At 44.1% G+C, this 16,614-nt stretch overlaps 1 pseudogene; it reads left to right on the forward strand.

The window, feature by feature from the left end:
- The first annotated feature begins 4,273 nt into the window (after positions 1-4,273).
- LOC128044835 (intelectin-1-like) lies at positions 4,274-15,949 on the forward strand (annotated as a pseudogene).
- Positions 15,950-16,614: the final 665 nt, after the last annotated feature.

A 16,614-nucleotide genomic window follows, 5' to 3' on the forward strand; every position in this document is an offset into this window, starting at 1 on the left:
ATACACACATTCAAAGGCTTTTGAACAGTCAATGAAGCAGAAATAGATGCTTTTCTGGAACTCTCTTGCCTTTTCTATGATACACCAGGTGTTCACAATTTGTTCTCTGGCTCCTTACCCTTTTCAAAACCCAGGTTGTATACCTGGAAGTTCTCGGTTCACGTACTGCTGAATCCTAGCTTGAAGCATTTAGAGCTTAACTTTGCTAGCGTGTGAAGTGAGCACAATTGTATGATAAATTGAACATTCTTTGGCATTGCCCTTTTTTTATGATGAAGCCTATACTGTCTCCAAGCATCTCACTTTAGATCTGAAGACGTAAAGAGGTTGAAAGTGAATAAAAGTGAGGAGAGGGGGAAAAGATAACCTATGAAAATGACAATAAAAAGAAAGCATGGTGGTATACTAATATCAACAAAAAGAATGGAAATTTGCAAGAGACAGAGGACACTATATGTTAACAATGGTTCAAAATAACAAGATCCAGCATTTGCAAACATTTGTGCAACTAACAACAGACCATTAAAATATATAAAGCAAAGATGGACATAATTGAAAGAAGGGATGGTTCTACAATAAGCCTGTAACCCCAAAGGGAAAGGAGTGGGATACTTAGTAGCCAAAATAGAACAGCCCCTGCATTCTCCTTCTAAAGGGTGAAGGAGCTTTCCCTTATCTTTCTCTCCTTCTATGAGCTTCTTGGAATGAAGAGTTCCCTGCCAAGTTCGGATCTTTTCTTGTTTTGTAAATTCCCTAGGGTTGCTTTTGTTTCCTTTAGGAGGAAAGCTTAGTGGTGCTTCTGCCCAAATACTTTGTCCAATAGAGATGAGGACTTTGGTCTTCTCAGGGCTAGATTAGGATCAGCACAGAGTCATAAACTTACCACTTACATAAAATTCATTTACTTCCATGGGAAACAATGTAAAGTTACCAAATTAAAAAAATTCCCAGTTAAAGACTAAGAAGCTAAAATCAAACATCTGTTATCCATAGAATTTTACATGAAAGACATTAACAAATTTTTCTTTATTGGCATATAGTTGATTTACAATATTGTGTCAGTTTTAGGTGTATAGCAAAGTGGAAAGATATTCTAACAATAACAGAATAGAAAGACCTTAACCACAGAATAAATATAGTTCTTTAGCATGAATGTATCTAGTTCCTGGGAAAAGAATTTTGTATTATGTATGCCAACCACTGGAAGTATTACCTGCCACAATCTTTAGATGACACTTTGTGAATATTTGATTCAGTACAACCCCATCCCACTCACAATCTAAATAGTTGATATTATTCATATACTGGAGTCAATGATTTCTTTGAGAAAAAAGATTTACCTCCCTTTCCCAGTGACAGAATCAACCACTTCCCCCAATATTTTTTCATAATTTTGAGGCAAGTCTTTATTATACAATTGATAACATGGCATGCAAATATTTATTTTTCTCTTATAGGATTTCTCAGTAAAAGTTGATGGTTTCCCATGTCTGGTAACTTAATATTTTCTATTTTGAGAATGTCAAGGAAATTAATTACTCAATAGATCCAGATTAATTACCTAAGAAAAGACATCCTCTGATGTCTGGGAGTAAGAATATTTAACAACTGGAATAATAGACTATCAGTTCAGTTCAGTTCAGTTGCTCAGTCTTGTCCGACTCTTTGCGACCCCATGAATCGCAGCACGCCAGGCCTCCCTGTCCATCACCAACTCCTGGAGCTCACTCAAACTCACATCCATTGAGTTTGTGATGCCATCCAGCCATCTCATCCTCAGTCGTCCCTTTCTCCTCCTGCCCCCAATCCCTCCCAGCATCAGAGTCTTTTCCAATGAGTCAGCTCTTCACATGAGGTGGCCAAAGTACTGGAGTTATACGCAGCTCTAAAACCTGAGTCTGCAACCAGGATGTTGTGACTACAAAGCAAGTTTTCAGTACCCCATTGTTGTTGTTCTTCAGTTGCTAAGTCGTGTCTGACTCTTTGTGACCCCATGGACAGCAGCAAGCCAAGCTTCCTTGTCCCTCACTATCTCCTGGAATTTGCTCAAACTCATGTCCACTGTGTTGGTGATGCTATCCAACCATCTTATCCTCTGCTGCCCTCTTCTCCTTTGGCCCTAAATCTTTCCCAGCATCAGGGTCTTTTCCAGTGTATTGACTGTTCTCCTCAGGTGGCCAAAAATATCGAAGCTTCAGCTTCAGCATCAGTTCTTCCAATGAATATTCAGGCTTAATATCCTTTAGGATTGACTGGTTTGATCTCCATGCTGTCCAAGTGACTCTCAAGAGTCTTCTCTAGCACCACAATTTGAAAGCATCAATTCTTTGTCTCTCAGCCTTCTTTACATACAAACTTTCAGTATTCCAGTACACTGTGATATTCTGTAAATTGAAATGCTAGTGTACTTATTGGGATAAAATCAGGATGGGCTTTTAAGTGAGGAACAGATATGGTGCCTTTTAAAAACAGGAGTGTAGTTTTATTCACTTCGAAATTTTAATGCAGAGTGTTCCTCGAGATATATACTGATATATAAATTCAGATTTCACATTTTTTAAAGACACTAATACAGGTTCAGTTCAGTTCAGTTCAGTTCAGTTCAGTCGCTCAGTCGTGTCCGACTCTTTGCGACCCCATGAATCACAGCACACCAGGCCTCCCTGTCCATCACCAACTCCCGAGTTCACTCAGACTCGCGTCCATCGAGTTGGTGATGCCATCCAGCCATCTCATCCTCTGTCATCCCCTTCTCCTCCTGCCCCCAAACCCTCCCAGCATGGGAGTCAACACTTCGCATGAGGTGGCCAAAGTGCTGGAGTTTCAGCTTCAGCATCATTCCTTCCAAAGAACACCCAGGACTGATCTCCTTTAAGATGGACTTGTTGGATCTCCTTGCAGTCCAAGGGACTCTCAAGAGTCTTCTCCAACACCACAGTTAAGCATCAATTCTTCGGCGCTCAGCTTTCTTCACAGTCCAACTCTCACATCCATACATGACTACTGGAAAAACCATAGCCTTGACTAATACAGATTATTTTACCCCAAATATTAGCCTTTTGGATATTAAGCACACTTTATTTCAGAACGTCAGCATATGCCCAACTTGTACTGCAGTCAGAACCCCGCCTTCCCAGGCTGAGCTTTCTGGGCTACTGAAATCTCATCCAGTAGTTATGAACCCTTTTGGTAGAGATCACTGAATATACATTTGGCCACTTATTCTAAATACTCCCATGTTAGAAACAGTATTCAGCAGAGGCTAATGCCGTGTGTTGATGCCCAAAGACTGAACATCTGGAAGATGACTCATCCAAATATATTGCTTTATTTTCACAAATTTTGCTAGTCAAATTGTATAAGTTTGATATGTCATGTAGGAACAATATATATCCCTCCCCAAATACATCATGCTTGCATGTGTGTGTGTGTGTGTGTGTGTGTGTGTGTGTGTGTGTGTATGTGTGTGCTTTGATTGAAGATGATTTATGAAGGAAAATTTCCATACCATTTACCTGTTGAAGACCCAGAATTTGTTACTGCTTTCATTTCTGCTTGCAAAACAGACCACTTTTTCTCCCAGACCCTCTCCTTTGTAATACAGAACCAAGGCAGCTGACACACAGTGCTGACATTGTTTCCCTGAGGTCTTCCTTTAAAGCCCCGGTGCAGTCTGTACATCACACACCTCCTGAGATACCACAGGCAACACATTTAGCATTTCCCCCAAAACAGAACACAGAATGCCATCCTTCCAACCTCGAAGATTAGTTTCCTCATCAGACATGAACATACCACCAAGCCAGGGCCTCATATTTTATGGAGTCATTTCCTGAGGCTGGAAAAAAGAATGGTGTGGACTTGTGCCCTTCCTGGTAAAGGCTTCAACCTGAAACTGACCCATTCTGCTCACATTTCTTGGCTAGAACAAGTTCCATGGCCCACTTAACTTCACAGAGGAGAGGGGCCGAAAGAAGGGAATTAATCACAGTGAACAACCCGGATGACTACCTGAGAAATTGCCTGATTAAGTGGTTGTATTAGTGGTCATTTCCCTATGGCTGTAGCAAACAGCAGAGATGTATGGGAGACAGGTCAGTCCTCTCTCCATCTCTCCCTCCAACTCTGTCCTCTCTGAAAACAAATTCAGGTGGTTGTGATGTAGTAGAGTGCACGGGTAAGTGTAAGTTATTAATAACATTCCAGGCCTTGGATTAGATAGTGGTTTATATGTGTGCAAGGCATTTGCTTTCCTCTGCACTGAACAAGCACGATGGCTCCTGCACCTTGGACATCAGACAGATGTGGGGCTGGAGGCAGGCCCAGGAATGAGAGGGAGCAGTGCCCTGAACATCAGCATCTGACCCCGAGAGCAGCCCCAGCAGCAGAGGTGACAGAAATGAGGTGTCATAGGGTCAGTTGTCAGTGCTCTGAATCCTTGACATCGATTCCTTTCAAGGAACTGGGCTGGCTTGGGCGTGGAATGGGGAAATCCTGTTGTCAGCAGGTGTAAAACATCCCCTAGGGAATATGGGCTTCAGTGTGGACAGAAATCTCCTAATAATGGAAAGAAATGAAAGCAGAGAAATTCAGTCTGATGAATGCCAGCTGAGCTGAGTAGAACTCCCAGGTTAGTGGACCCTAGAAAAACACCTGTTACGTTAAAAAGAGTTAATGATACATAATTGATCATTTCACTGTGGTTATATGTGAGAAATCCCTACTAGGAAAACACAGATTTATCCAGGGAAAGGGCCTTCATGTATGTAACTTACTCTCAATTTGTTTTTAAAGAAAAAGCCTGTGTGAGTTTGTGTACGCGCATAGAGAGAAGGCACAGGTGCTAAAGTAAATTGGGTAAAACACAAACTATAGGTGAATCTAGGTAGAAGCGTCTTTGCACTACTCTTATTTTCGCAATATTCTGTAAATTTTCAATTATTTTAGCCTCAAAATTAAAACAGAATGACACGACAGTGAGGCACATGTCATAATCCGGGTGATGAAGTCCCTGTTAGGCTAGGGGAGTGTCCGTCAGCCTTGCCTGGGGTGGGGGTGTCAGGGCGGACTTCATGGAGAAGTTTCGGGAGAGACTGGAAGGATGACGACCTGACGGAGGTGTGTGAGGCCCTGGGGCATCTGACTGGACATCTGGAGCAGGACAGGCTGCAGGGGAGAACCGTGAGGTCCCGTCCATCCCGAGAGTCTGTTACGGAAGGGAACACTGTGTGTGCTCTGACCCTGCAGGGCTCGCCCTCATGGGGTGAGTGCCATCTGTGTGACCAAGAGTGCTGCTTCCTGCCCCTCCAGACAGTCACTCATTTCTTCTCATTGCCGGGCCGAGCGTCAGGAACCTTCAAGGGAAGAAAGCTTGAGGGCGGGGCTTGCAGCCCAGAGTGGGCTGGGCCCACATACTCGATTCTCTCCACGAGGCTCAGCATTTCACTCAGGTCAGGACTCTCTGCAGAGGCAGTTGCTCTGAGACTCCGCCTGGCCGGGAACTCGCGGTCCCTGGGATCTGTGAGGAAGGAAGGAGGGAGCTCTCCGTGCTGTGAGGAAGCTCTCTGCACGGAGTCTGAGATAAGATCCGAGTGTGTGGGGAGCCACAAGGCCAGCTCAGGTCTGCTCTTGGTCTCAGGAATGGGGAGTTTGAGAGAAAGGAGCCTGTGGGCCCTTAAGGATTTGAGGGTTGGACGAGGTTGGGTGTGTTCCAGTAGGCTTGAGAATGCCCAGGAGGCCATCACTTCCCATTTGAGGTTTCCTTACTCAGAAAGTTCAGGCAGCAAGGATGGGAAGATGAAAAATGATGGATCGGCCAATGATGTCGTGCATCGTTTTCTTCTTAGGGGCCAGGTGCCAGATTCTGCCTCCTGCTGTTCCTCTCTCTGGCCGCCAGAGGGCGGGGTGCAGGTAGGTCACTCAGGAGCAGCCGTTTCATGAGCTCACCCAGGTGCACAGTGGAGCAGAGGGGCTGGAGCTGGGCTGGATGCTGATGTTCTGGTCCAGAGGGGAGTCGTGGAGATGCAGAGAAGCCGCACTTTGCAGCCTACATGAGCTGTGGCCTAGTGTTGATTGCTGGTCTCTCTGGATGTTTGGCCTGAAGCTAAGGCCTGTCCTGGGGCTCCATCTGTACCTCTGCGTGTGGCTGAGGGGGCTCAGGGGAGCCTTGGTGGTGAAGACTGTGCTTCCTTCTAGCGGCTCCTGCTCCTATGGCCTTGGCCTTGGGATTCCCAGAAGGAGATGGTGTTCAGGGCTGTGTCCAGGGAACAACCTAGTCTTGTCTTCATCCCCCCAATTCCCTTCCTTGCAGTAGGCACTGTGACAGTTTTCATTTTTAAACCGTTGAGCGAAAGAATGCAAGTGTTAAGCCTGTAGTAGACTGTGGTCAGGTATTCTTAGCTGTGAGAATCCTGACCTCTGGGGCCTCACAGTCCAGTGATAAAATTGTAAAGTAGGAGAGGGTTGGGAGCTGATGACCTGGAAAGCTGGTGTGACTAGCATCTGACTATTAATGGGAATTATTCTCCCATCCTCTAGCAATGATCCCTTCTGTTGAGAAGTTCTGGGTGGACGAAAAATGTGCTCCATACCTGTCTTTGCTTCCCAGAAGCGGCAAGGAAATCAAAGAAAGTTGTAGTGAGGCAGATGGTGAGTCATAAACCAACCCAGTATCCTCTTCTTTCAGTTACTTTTTAGCTAAGCAGATCCCAGTTATGGAGATCAGGAGGGCTGTGCCCACCACTCCTGTCTGATTTGACTCCAGCGTCCAGCCAAGTAGATTTCCAATGGGAATTTTGAGGGTTTGGATCATGTTACAGGAGACATCTGTACATGTAGTGGGTTTTCCAAGGAGACTGACAGATAGGGTTGGTAAAGTTCATTTCAGCTCAGTTCAGTCACTCAGTCGTGTCCGACTCTTTGTGACCCCATGAATCGTGGCACGCCAGGCCTCCCTGTTCATCACCATCTCCCGGAGTTCACTCAGACTCATGTCCATCGAGTCCGTGATGCCATCCAGCCATCTCATCCTGAGTTGTCCCCTTCTCCTCCTGCCTCCAATCCCTCCCAGCATCAGAGTCTTTTCCAATGAGTCAGCTCTTCACATGAGGTGGCCAAAGTACTGGAGTTTCGGCTTTGGCATCATTCCTTCCAAAGAAATCCCAGGGCTGATCTCCTTCAGAATGGACTGGTTGGATCTCCTTGCAGTCCAAGGGACTCTCAAGAGTCTTCTCCAACACCACATTTCAAAAGCATCAATTCTTCCACGCTCAGCCTTCTTCACAGTCCAACTCTCACATCCATACATGACCACAGGAAAAACCACAGCCTTGACTAGATGGACCTTAGTCAGCAAAGTAATGTCTCTGTTTTTGAATATGCTGTCTAGGTTGGTCATAACTTTCCTTCCAAGGAGTAAACGTCTTTTAATTTCATGGCTGCAATCACCATCTGCAGTGATTTTGGAGCCCAAAAAGATAAAGTCTGACACTGTTTCCACTGTTTCCCCATCTATCTCCCAATCTATTTCCCATGAAGTGATGGGATCGGATGCCATGATCTTCATTTTCTGAATGTTGAGCTTTAAGCCAACTTTTTCGCTCTCCTCTTTCACCTTCATCAAGAGGCCCTTAACTCCTCTTCACTTTCTGCCAGAAGGCTGGTGTCATCTGCATATTTGAGGTTATTGATATTTCTCCCGGCAATCTTGATTCCAGCTTGTGTTTCTTCCAATCCAGTGTTTCTCATGATGTACTCTGCATAGAAGTTAAATAAGCAGGGTGATAATATACAGCCTTGACGTACTCCTTTTCCTGTTTGGAACCAGTCTGTTGTTCCATGTCCAGTTCTAACTGTTGCTTCCTGACCTGCATACAGATTTCTCAAGAGGCAGGTTAGGTGGTCTGGTATTCCCATCTCTTTCAGAATTCCCCACAGTTTATTGTGATCCACACAGTCAAAGGCTTTGGCATAGCCAATAAAGCAGAAATAGATGTTTTTCTGGAACTCTCTTGCTTGTTCCATGATCCAGCGGATGTTGGCAATTTGATCTCTGGTTCTTCTGCCTTTTTTAAAACCAGCTTGAACATCAGGGAGTTCACGGTTCACGTATTGCTGAAGCCTGGCTTGGAGAATTTTGAGCATTACTTTACTAGCATGTGAGATGAGTGCAATTGTGTGGTAGTTTGAGCATTCTTTGGCATGGCCTTTCTTTGGAATTGGAATGAAAACTGACCTTTTCCAGTCCTGTGGCCACTGCTGAGTTTTCCAAATTTGCTGGCATATTGAGTGCAGCACTTTCACAGCATCATCTTTCAGGATTTGAAACAGCTCAACTGGAATTCCAAATTCATATCAGAAAGTTTATTTTCCTTTAGGGCTAGGTCCAGGAAGGGAACTCTACACTTAGGGAATCTGAATCTCATAAAATGGCCAGTGACCATGCCTCTCCTTTGCTCTGAGTTGCAGAGGCCACATCCTGATGTAGACTTGAGATGTGGTTGGGTGCGATTATCAGGCCTTGAGTGGTCAGAAGGAGGCTCTATCCAGAGGGAGATATCATCTCTGTCTTCTTGGATATTTGCTCTACAAAGTCTTTGAAAAGATAGCTTTGAACAAAGGCAGTCAGTGTTTCTGCTCTTAGATGACACATAGAGAATTGTCTTCTAATAAGCAGGTATGTGTGAGAGCCTTCAGGATACATTGCTGACTTCCCAGAGTCTTTCTGATTGTGAGGCCTGAGATAGACGCTGTCGTCTCAGAAAGGGGGGTCTCTGGGTTGGTTCCTTCTGCAGATGGCCTATATCACCTCTGCACTGAGAATGGTGTCATCTACCAGACCTTCTGTGACACGACCTCTGGGGGTGGTGGCTGGACCCTGGTGGCCAATGTGCATGAGAACCGCATGCTCGGGAAATGCACGGTGGGCAATCGCTGGTCCAGTCAGCAGGGCAACAGGGCTGACTACCCAGAGGGAGACGGCAACTGGGCCAATTACAACATGTTTGGGGCTGCAGAGGCCGCCACCAGTGATGACTACAAGGTACTGAGCACCCAGGTGGAAAGGGTGGGAAGTGGGGTGCGGCCGGAGCAGAGCATGTGGAAGAAGGGTGGGAGACGGGGAGCTGGAGGTGGAGCTGGAGAAGATGACAGACAGAAGCCCAAGTCTTGAATCACAGTTTCCTTCCACCAAGGCTGTTTGGGTGGTGGGACCTCATCATCTACTGGAAGGTGGGGGGGTCTGAGCACTGCTGGGCACCTGGCCTCCTGGAGACCTGAGCTCTCAGCTCCACTGAGGACTGTGTGTGTGGGTCTTTGGCTGGTAGCACCTCCTGGGCTGGTCAGGCTGAGTGTGTGTCCCTCTGCAGAACCCTGGCTACTACGACATTCAAGCTCGGGACCTGGGCATCTGGCACGTGCCCAACAAGTCCCCTCTGCAGCACTGGAGGAAGAGCTCCCTGCTGAGGTACCACACCAACACAGGCTTCTTCCAGAGCCTGGGGCATAATCTGTTTGGACTCTACCAGGTACCTGGGGCTGCTGGCTGGGTTGGGGGCACTTTTTTTGGTGAGCTGAGAGCTAGGAGTTTTGGGTGATAATAAGTCTGGTCTGGGTCCCATATCCCTAGCAGGTGCTTGTTCTTGGCTCTTTATTCTCCCTCTGGGTCAAGTGAACTCACAGTCCACCTCTCTTGGGAGTTCTGAGCCAAGCAAGGGAAGAAGCATATAGGGGAAGAGAGAGGAACTCGAGGTTGTTGGCCATAGTTATGATGGCGGGTGGGTGGGGAGGAATTAGTATTTTAAAGCTGATCTGAAAATGACACCTGAGGGTATTAAATCTCCTGCTTGTCCTCACACAACCTATATTTTGGTCTCTAGAAATACCTCATGAAATATGGAGCAGGGAAGTGCTAGACTGACAATAGTCCGGCCATTCCTGTTGACTATGACTTTGGTGCTGCTGATAAAACTGCATCTTATTACTCACCAGATGGTCAGCGTGAGTACCTCCTTCCCAAGCCCACGTCATCAGCTCTTCCCTGCTCTCTTAGGGAAAGTGTAACTAGCAACAGTTAACGATTGTTAGCATTTATTGAACACATACAATGTACCACAGTATAATATAGGAACTTAACATGATTTTGTGTCATTTAATCATCATGAGAAAAGAATGAAGTTAGTATTACTCTTCTCCATTGTAGAGGATACCAGCTCAGTCTTCCTAATCAGTACCCTGTATGACTCTTATAATAGTTAAGGAAAGAGGTAAGTTAAAGTTCAGAGGCAAAAACAAATAGCCAAGTGGTGAGAAAAATTTGTTTTTGTAATGATGAATAGAATACCAAAGAAGCTGAAGTTGACCAGTTCCATGAAGACCTACAAGACCTTCTAGAACTAACACCAAAAAAGATGTACTTTTCATCATGGGCATTGGAATGCAACAGTAGGAAGTCAAGAGATAACTGGAGTAACAGGCAAGTTTGGGCTTGGAGCACAAAATGAAGCAGGGCAAAAGCTAACAGAGTTTTGCCAAAAGAACACACTGGTCATAGCAAACACTGTCTTCCAATGACACGGAACACAACTCTGCACATGGGTATCACCAGTTTGTCAATACCAAAATCAGATTATGTTCTTTGCAGCCAAAGATGGAGAAGCTCTACACAGTCAGCAAAAAGAAGACTGACTGTGGGTCAGATCGTCAGCTCCTTATTGTAAACTTAAGGCTTAACTTGAAGAAAGTAGGAAAAACATCAAGACATTCAGGTATGCTTTAAATAGAATTCCTTATGATTATACAGTGGAAGTTACAAATAGATTCAAGGGATTAGATCTGATAGAGTGCCTAAAGAACTATGGACGGATGTTTATAACATTGTCCCAAAGGTGGTGACCAAAATCGTCTCAAAGAAAAAGAAATGCAAGAAGGCAAAATGGTTGTCTGAGGAGGCCTTTTCTAAATCCAGCTTGTACATCTGGAAGTTCTCGGTTCATGTACTGATGAAGCCTTTCTTGAAGGATGTTAAGCATTACCTTGCTAGCATGTGAAATGAGTACAATTGTGCAGTAATTTGAACATTTTTGTTCAGAAAAAAGATGAGAAAAAAAGAGAAGCGAAAGGCGAAGGAGAAAGGGAACAATATACCCAACTGAATGCAGAGGTGCAAAGAATAGTAAGAAGAGATAAGAAAGCCTTCTTAAGGGAACAATGCAAAGAAATAGAGAAAACCAACAGAATGGAAAAGATTAAAGGTCTCTTTAAGGAAACATTTCATGCAAAGATGGGCACAATAAAGGATGGAAATGACAAGGACCTAATAAAAAGAGAAGAGATTAAGAAGGGGTGGCAAGAATACATAGAAAAACTATATTAAAAAGGTCTTAATGATCTGAAAAACCATGATGGTGTCATCGCTCACCTGGAAGCAGAAATCATAGAGTGCAAAGTTACATAGGTCTTAGGAAGCATTATTAGATACAAAGCTGGTGGAGGTGCTAGAATTCCAGCTGAGCTATTTGAAATCTTAAAAGATGACGCTGTTAAAGTGCTGCACTCAATATGCCCACAAATTTGAATAACTCAGCATTGGCCATGGGACTGGAAATGGTCAGTTTTCATTCCAATCCCAAAGAAAGGCAATGCCAAAAATATTCAAGTTACTGCACAGTTGTGCTCATTTCACATGCTAACAAGGTAGTGCTCAAAATCCTTCAAGCTAGGCTTCAATAGTACTTGAACTGAGAACTTCCAGATATACAAACTAGATTTAGGAAAGGCAGAGGAACCAGAGATCAAACTGCCAACAGCCACTGCATCATAAAAAAAGTAATGGAATTCCAGAAAAACATCTACTTCTGCTTCATCGACTATGCTAAAGCCTTAGTGTGGATCACAGAAAACTGTGGAAAATATTTAAAGAAATGGGAACACCAGATCACCTTACCTGTCTCCTGAGAAACCTGTATGAAGATCAAGAAGCAACAGTTAGAACCAGATATGGAACAACAGCCTGGTTCAAAATTGGGAAAGGAGTAGGTCAAGGCTATATACTGTCATCCTGCTTATTTAACTTTTATGTAGGGTGCATCATGTGAAATGCCAAGCTGGATGAATCAACAAACTGAAATCAAATTACCTGAGAATTATCAACAACCTCAGTTATGTAGATGATACCACTTTAGTGGCATAAAGTGAAGAGGAACTAAAGAACCTTTTGATGAAGGTGAAAGAGGAGAGTAAAAAAGCTGGCTTAAAGCTCAGCATTCAAAACACTAAGATTATGGCATTCTGTCCTATTACTTCATGGCAAATAGAAGGAGAAAAAGTGGAAAGAGTGACAGACTTTATTTTCTTGGGCTCCCAAATCACTACAGACAGTGACTGCAGCCATGGAATTAAAAGACGCTTGCTCCTTGGAAGAAGGAAAGCTATGACAAACCTAGACAATGTATTAAAAAGCAGAGACATCGCTTTGCAGACAGATATCTGTACAATCAAAGCTCTAATTTTTCCGGTAGTCATGTACGGTTGTGAGCGTTGGACTATAAAGAAGGCTGAGTGCCAAAGAATTGATGCTTTTGTGCTGTGGTGTTGGAGAAGACTCTTGAAAGTCCCTTGGGCAGCAAGGAGATAAAACCAATGAATCCTAAAGGAAATCAGCCCTGAATATTCATTGGAAGGACTGATGCTGAAGCTGGAGTTCCAATACTTTGGCCATTTGATGGGAAGAGCTGATTCATTGGAAAAGACTCTGATTTGGGGAAGGATTGAGAGCAAGAACAGAAGGGAGCAACAGAGGATGAGATAGTTGGATGGCATCATCTACTCAATGGATATGAGTTTGAGCAAACTCTGGGAGACGGCGAAGGACAGGGAAGCTTGGTGTGCTGCAGTCTATTGGGTTGTAAAGAGTCCGACATGATTTAGTGACTGAACAACAAATGATGGATAGCTATTATTTTAAAGAAGGCACAGACCTAAGTTTTTGGTGGGAAAATGAGTCATTTTATGTTAACGTCATGGTAATTGGATGAGAAGTGTGCTAGCAGAAACAGATGACCACTTCTGATAATTGCTTATTCCTGCTGGACCTCTGAATGTTTTCTTGCTGATCTCTCAGTGGATTATTAATTTCACCTATGAGCTTTAGGCAGACAAGTGACTCTTGTGAACACGAGCCTTGGTCCTGTTACTCCAGATGGAGGAAGGTCTCTTCCAGCAAAGTTCAGAGCCAGGATGTAGCAGCTGCTGTCCACAGAGGTGCTGGGTTTCATCCAAGCAGGTTGGACTGCTGGGCTATCACCTGACCTGTTGATTTAGGGAATCCCTGGGCTGGTCAAAAGGAAGCTGTTTTCAGTTCATCCTTTGAATACTTAGGCCTTTCTCTGCCTCTTCTTTTCCAGGAGAATTTGTTGAAGGATTTGTCCAGTTCAGGGTGTTTAACAATGAGAGCAGCTCATGCCCTGTGTGCTGGAATGAGAATCACTGGCTGCAACACTGAGTTCGTGGGTTTTGGGAAGAATCATGGCTTATGTGTGTGTGTGTGTGTGTTTGTGTGTACAACCCCTTCTGGGGTATATTGGTGTATGTCTCTCTAGCTTGCATTTTTCTTCTTTCGCTGGTATTTTGTGGACGTAATTTTAAAATTGTTACTATTATTTTAACTTGAGATGTAATCAGTATGTAATATTATGTTAGTTTCAGGTGTGTACCATAATGATTTTATATTTTTATGTATTGTGAAATGATCATCAGAATAAGTCTAGTCAACATCCACTACCACACATAGCTACAAATTCTTTTTTCTTCTGAGGAAAACTTTTAACATCTACTCTTTTATAATTTTTCAATGTACACCATAATATTATGACTGTCGGAAGCATACTGTATATTACATCCCCAGGAACTTAGTTTATAAATGATAGTTTGTACCTTTAACCATTAGACATAATTTACTTCATCAAAGTACAACTTATCTATATTCTCATGTATGATTAGTACTTTTATATTGTGTTTAGGAAGTATTTTCATATATTGAGATCACAAAAATATTATCTAATATTCTTACTAACGTCTAGAATCTTTATGTTTTTGTTGTATGTTCAGTCTTGTAGAAGTGAGCAGCAGAGGTGTGCCAGCTGGAGTGTCTCTGAGGGACGTTTTGTGACTGGAGGGGCAGGAGGAAAAGGGAGTCAGAGCTCTAAGGACGAGCATGCTCACTCACAACGTTTCCTTCCACACCTGTCAGTCTGAGAAATGCGACCCTGAAGTCAAGGACGTCTTCACCTCCCCCTGCAATGATCAGTTTGTCCGTGTGTCAGTCAGAAAGAGGCAGCTGTGCCCTCATGACAAGGCCCCTAGATGCTGATCTGGAGGATAATGTGTGTGTCGGTCCTGGGAGTGGGGTTGGGTGTGTTCCCCCCCTACTCTGGATTCCATGAATCCTTATTCTGTTCATAAGTTCCCATTTGCATTTACCCCTGTATGTACTGACTCAAAAATACATGGGAGGGTACCTACAAAGTGCTGGGTATTAGAACTGTAAGCTGACAGAGTCATCTTAACGAACTCAAGTGGTTAGGGACAGATTTGTAAACGCACGATTGCAATCTCATGTGGTATGACCTGAGATAGCTACACAAACAAAGGGCCCTGGGGAGGCAATACAGGAGCTTGTACCTCTCCTAATGGCACACAGTTGATTCTGCAGGAAGGTGACATTTTTGGTGAATGTCAAAAGATGTGTGTAGAGTTCAACAGGCAGCAAGGGGCAAATAGTGTCCTTTGAGGATGAATGACTAACATGTTCAAAATCACTGGGATTTGATAGACATGGTGTGTTGAGGGGGCAGTGAGCTGTTGTGTATATTGTATCATGGCATGCACATGGTGTAGAATCAAGAGCTGAAAATATTTGCAGGAAGTAGGGCAAGGAGGGGCTTTTGCGTTATGTTCAGGACATAGAGTTTATGTTGTAGGTAATGGGACACATCAGAGGAGTTTGACCAGATTAGTGACCTGATTTAGACCTTGGTTTAACAAGGAGGGGGACATGGATTCAAGAGCAGGGAAACAAGAGTCAACCAGACCATGAGGCAGGTGTAAAGGTGCAGATGTGAGACACCGAGGACTTGAGCTAGGGTGTTGTTGATAAAGCCTAAAGAATGAGGATGGGTGCATAGATGGTAGAATCAACAGTTCTTGATGATTAAACGAATATGGGAGATGGCATGTGAAGAAGACTGAACAGACTTCAGGGTTTTGTTTTGGGTGACTGGATGCTATCAGTTAAGATGTGTGATGAGAGAGGAATAGATTCAAGGACAGCAAGAGAGAATTAGTTTTGTTTTGCTCAAGTGGAGTTTTAGATCTAAAGATATGTAGGTGGAGACATCCCTGAGACAGTTGGATATGGGGTTTCAAATGCAGAAAATAGCTGACTGCCCTGTGAAATTTAGGAGCGTCATGACAATGCATGATTATGCTGGTGTTAGCAAAAGTCATGGGAGAGGACGAGCCTCACTGGGAGAGTGAGAAGTGGACAGAGCTGTGAGGAATAGCATTTGGGGGATTGATTAAGGAAAAGAGGCGAGCTGAGGGGCCTGAGAATAAAAGGGAAAGAAGGTAAAAAGGAATTCAGGAGAGCATGATTTCAGAGTCCACTGGAAAGTGAGCTCTGTGCAGGGGAGGGGTCAAGACCAAGTAGGAGAAGGCCCGAAATTACAGGGGATTCAACCATTAAGAGCTCACTGGTGTGTCCACAGCCAACCCCTCACTGTGTCTTCTCCCTGCCTCCTAGCACTGCCTCAGTGGAGGAGGATTCTTCCCAGAGAGCAGTCCCTTGCATTGTGGGCATTTCTCCTCCTTTGACTGGGATGGGTATGGAGCTCACTGGGGTTATAGCTTCAGCCGGGAGATCACTGAGGCAGCTGTGCTCCTGTTCTACCACTGAGAGCTGTGGTGTGAGACGTGGAACCCAGCTCCTAAGCCCAGACCCTCAGATATGGAAAAAATAGAATGCTAACAAGGAGGGGAGGGGAATAAATCATATCACTTCGTGCACTTTGTGGTTTTGAATTTCTTTGAGTCTATTTACAAATTGGCCAAGACCTGAAGACCTGAAGGGACGTTTTGAAACAACACCTCTCATTCTGGTGAATACCTCTTTGAACAGTCTGAGTTTCAAACTTCAAGTCGCAACGTCAAGTTCTTGAACACAAGTTTGCCCGTTTCTGGAGACTAGTGTGAGACTGAAGGGCAGAGGAAAATGATTCTTATGAATTTTTCGTAACATACTGTTATTAGCTAATCAGGTAAAGTCCTCAATATAAACATCTTAAAGAATAATAGATTACTTAGATTCAGTAGGAAAAAAGAGATTAAGGTCACAGCTGTCCATTTCCTTTATTCCTCCAGCTTTGACACTCAGGAAGTGTCCCTGCAATGATTCTAGTACATGTTGCAACGTGTGTGTTTGTTGGGGAGGGTTCTCACAATACCAAGAAATTCACTGAAAAGTAGCTGGGAGTCCTCCAAGTCAACTCAATTTCGACCTAATCTACCGGGAGACAGTGTCAGATCCCCACGTGAAAGGCTGAGTCCTACAAGTCTGCCCCT

Source organism: Budorcas taxicolor, chromosome 3 (genome assembly GCF_023091745.1).
Source record: "Budorcas taxicolor isolate Tak-1 chromosome 3, Takin1.1, whole genome shotgun sequence".
Lineage (NCBI taxonomy): Eukaryota > Metazoa > Chordata > Mammalia > Artiodactyla > Bovidae > Budorcas > Budorcas taxicolor.